The 4,478-nt window shown below is 43.1% G+C and overlaps 1 long non-coding RNA gene across 1 annotated transcript in view; it reads left to right on the top strand.

The window, feature by feature from the left end:
- LOC109287841 overlaps positions 1–4,478 on the top strand; it is a 19,741-nt gene that overhangs the window by 1,340 nt on the left and 13,923 nt on the right. The window contains exon 2 of the long non-coding RNA XR_002094975.1: positions 1,812–1,819. This is a non-coding gene — a long non-coding RNA (uncharacterized LOC109287841). The remainder of the gene's footprint in view (positions 1–1,811; positions 1,820–4,478) is intronic.

Here is a 4,478-nt window from a genome sequence, read left to right as displayed (position 1 = left end):
AATGGTTATAAACTACTACAAGACCATTTCAGGCTGGACATAAGGAAGAATTTCTTTACTGTCCGAGCCCCCAATGTCTGGAACAGCCTGCCATCAGAGGTGGTTCAAGCACCTACATTGAACACCTTCAAGAGCAAATTGGGTGCTTATCTTGCTGGGATCCTGTGACCCCAGCTGACTTCCTGCCCTTTGGGCGGGGGGGGGCTGGACTCACTGATCTTCCGAGGTCCCTTCCAGCCCTAATGTCTATGAAATCTATAAATCTATGAAATCTATTATTACTTTTCTGACCTAATTTCTATTGTTTTACCCTACTTTATCAATTAACTGAATTCAAATTCATAAACATTTCTGCTGTCTTAAAAAGGATATTTCTCCATGAACAAATTATTCAGCAAAAAAAGTGACCTATCCCCCAACTCTAGCAAATGCTACTTTCCTGATGTGTTAGGCATTTTGAAGATTGTGAAGCATCTGACTGAGTAATGAGGGGAGAGGTTAAAGTTAGCTTATTGCTAAGAGTACCAAGTGTCCCTGTTCAGCATACAGGGAAGGCAGAAGAGCTAAGGCACTCTGGTGTAGAGCATTACTCTGCTCTACAGAGCATCTGTACAGCATCTGTATAATCCAGAGATGGCTGGAGAAAGGGATGGAATGGACAAAGCCAGAGAAGATAAGAATGTGTTAGGAAGAGGAAAGGTAATTTTCAGGTCTGTAGTCAATTACCACCAAGATCAAAGGGGGCAAGGAAGAAACTGATTCTCTGTACTACAACTCTTTTTCAAATATTCTTCTGTGGCAGCTCACCAAGGCATTTCTCTAAATTCAGGGCTGATGGTAAGCAGTCTATGTGCATGTTTACATGTAATAAAATTTTGGTTCCTAGGTTGCACATCATTCCAACCTTCACTTGAATTACACTGAAATCCTTTTTCACTGGACACTAAAATTTAATCTGTTGAGTACTAAGTCTTCTGAGTATTATGCTAAAGCATCATCAGAGAAAGCTGTCATTTTAATGATGTATTAATATAATATATCATGAAGGTGAGGTGCAAGGCAAAAGATAAATTACTCAAAATATAGTGCTGTCTCTGGAAGAAAGAATCTAAAGACAGATTAATTATACTGATAGAATGAAAGGAGGCCAACTCTTACATTATTACAAACTGTTCTCCAGTACTGGGTATGTTGATTCCACCAGCAGCAATAGCACATTTAGAATTCTGTCTTACTATATTTTGCTATTTCAACTGAAGAAAGAGACGTGTTCAATAGAATTGTTCAACATACTTTCTGTTTATGCAGCTTTAAGATTTACCTGTACATAACATATCTCTTCTTAGAAAGAAGAGATATTTTCTAGTCTCTTTTGCATATTATTTTAACTGAATTTGCTGGAACAAGTTCATGAAAGGTAAGACTGATAAGGGGATTCATGGTGTTGTAAAATGGGATTGATGTGGTTAGGCATAATTGTGCATGGATTGTTAATTTGTTTTGGGAGAAAGGGTGTTGTTGTGCAGTAAGAGTATCTGGGTTTGCCTCCATTGCAGCCAACATATCTTATCTGCCAACTATGAAGAATGAGAAGTTAAACAGAGTAAATAATTTTGAAGGGGGTTTCTTTGCTATGTGCTTGTGCCAGAGGGCCCTGAAGTCCCTCTACTTAATTGACCTGCTCCAAAGCTCGCTTGTGAAATATGACATATGAAATAATATGTCATGCACTACTTTGCTGGAGGCCACCCAACAGTGCAATGAGTATGGAGAATGAATGTGATAGGTGAATTTCACTTGCTTTCATATAGTCACCAGGGTTTTTTCAGATGTTTTATATTCATCAGTTTCCTGGAGAAGAAGAGAGAGATTATTTAGTGCCAGTATTCTGGAGAATATGAGTCTCTTTCTGTAGAAAATTATCAGTACAGTTTAAAATTAAATAGTTCTTTTAAATCTGAATTTATTAGGTGAAGATTCATTCTATTTCATATAATGCAAAAAAATTGTGTAGGTTATATTAAATGGCCAAAATAATATTACTAGTGTCTCTTCCATGTTTCTTCTTTCAATATGGCATCTTTAGGGGCAACACCAATTTTCATAGATATTGCAACTTTGTTTCAAACACCTTTGTATTAAATACTGACCTTCTCTAATTCCTTGTTTTATCATGGATGAGCTCTTCAGAGCCAGCTGGTATAAAAACCACTTGGAAATCTGATTATTTTTGTCCTATGCCAAAGATCATATTATTACATACACAGTGGGCATGGCTGCCATACACTTGGGAGAGAGAGAGAGAGTATCCCTAACTGTTGTACCTCTAATATTCACAATGTATCAGCATTGCACTGCAGAATGTATTGATAGTACAAATCATTGCAGAAAATAAAGTGTGAGCCCAGTAACAATTATAAAGTCAGAAACACTTGAACAATACCAAAAAGCACTTTTAACTAATGATTGCTTTCTTATATACACAGGCACAAGGTACTGAGTCATTTACCAAACCAAGCCGGGACCCTGATTCTGCAAAGGCTTAACTGTAAGCAAGTAAGTCATTGATCAAAGGGATCACTTTGTACCTAAAGTTAGACATATTGTGGTTTATGTGGCTTGACTTGCATTTTTTTTGCTTTATCTTTAAAGGGTTTGTTAAACATTAGGGCTGTGCAAAATTTCATCAGCAGTTTTATTTCAATGCTGTTTTGACTCATTTGAGCTTGAAACAGGGAAATCAAAACAAAACAGAGGGCTTCAAAATAGCCTTGAAACAAAACGAGGCCAGTCAAAATCTTTTGAAAGTTTCAAAATGCTTCAAGTTTTGAAGCAGCAGCCCAGCCAGGTGGTGGAAGGCAAGAGAGACTCAGGGCTGTGCTCCCAGCAGCTCCATGCAGCCCTATGTGGCTTAGCCTGGCAGGGAGCACAGCCCTAGCTCTCCCTACCTCCCGCCACTGGGCTGCACTCCCTGGGGCTGGCAGAGCCAACTGGAGTGCAGTGCCAGCTCTGCCTGCCTCCTAACACCAGGCTGTGCTCCGATTGGCTCCCCCAGCACCATGGAGCTCATCCCGCTGGCGGGAGGCAGGCAGAGCCAGGGCTGTGCTCCACCTCCTGCCACCAGGCTGAGTTTCACGGGGCTGCAAGCCACTGGGAACCCAGCCCAGTGGAGGCAGGCACAACACAGCCCCCAGGCTGTGTCCTGCCCACCTCCACTGGGCTTCAAGCAGTGGGAACCCAGCTCCATGCAGGTGGCTGCGCACCATACCCACCTGCATGGGCCTGGGTTCCTACCTGCTTGAAGCCTGGTGCAGTCACTTGAAGCCCAATTGCTTCAAGTTCCCAGCCGCTTGAAGCCTGATCACACCGCTGGGGAGGGGAACTCATGGGGCTGCGTTCCCTTCCCCAGCCTGATCCCAGTGCTGGGGAGTGAAACTGAGCTGGGCTGAGTTCCCTTCCCCAGCCTGGTCCAAATGCTGAAACAATGAAACTATTTTGATGAAATGGAAAGGAACACTGTTTTCAAAATGAAACAAAATTCAAAATGAAACTGTTCTGTCAAAATGGAAGTTAGAGCAGAACAATGCTGTTTTGCACAGCCCTATTAAACATCACTAGGGTATCCAACCTGTGTGATCATGGGACTATAGATCATAAATGTAGAATACAAAGCTGAAAAAATTATCATTAAATATTTTATCCAACAAATTGAGTCTTTTGTTATGTTAGTAAAATGCTAATTTCCAGATCTCTCACATATAGTTACTCAGCAGAATTTTTGTTCCTTTTGCTTATTCTATGGCTTGCTGTATGTAACAGGGGGCCTTCCCAGGGCTGGTTAGAAGTTGGACCACCCACCGGTTTCTGGGCCAACCTCCCAACTCTTTCCTGCCATGCCTTGATGGAAAATGATTAAGATATTACCCAAGCAGGAGGCTGCCCATTTCCTGCCAGAGGGTGTTATCTGTAGCTCCAAACCTGCCCTACACTGCAGCCCATGCCTCGCAGATGGTTTCTCCAGCCCTACACTGGGTGCCATAACACTCTGGTCTAGACCTCAACTAGATCCCCCATTAATGAGGCAGCCTACTCAACCCTCATTTTGGGCTGCCTAACTCCCTGCACTCTTCCCCATCTCAGGTGTGCCACCCCAGGACCTTTGGCCACACAGGCCCTGGCTTCACCCCCAAGGGCAATCGGAGCTCCAGGCCCTCGGCTCTGGTCATCCCTCACGATGGGCCTCTGGCCCGTTTGACCCTTCTTGTCCTGGCCCCAGCATTGACTAGTTGAGGGTGCTTCAAGTCAGGCTTTTCATAGATTCATAGATTCATAGATTAAGGGTCGGAAGGGACCTAGTAGATCTTCTAGCCCGACCCCCCGCCAGGGCGGGAGAACAACAAAAAACCCCAAAAAGAGAAACGGGACTCAAACGAGTCCAGCCAGGTAGGCATCCAGCCTCTTCTTAAAGACCCCCAGGG

The sequence above is a fragment of the Gavialis gangeticus genome, unplaced genomic scaffold (genome assembly GCF_001723915.1).
Source record: "Gavialis gangeticus isolate Ggan-Ray unplaced genomic scaffold, GavGan_comp1, whole genome shotgun sequence".
NCBI lineage: Eukaryota > Metazoa > Chordata > Crocodylia > Gavialidae > Gavialis > Gavialis gangeticus.
Note: the sequence above shows the minus strand (reverse complement) of the source record. Positions and strands in the feature narration are given on the sequence as shown.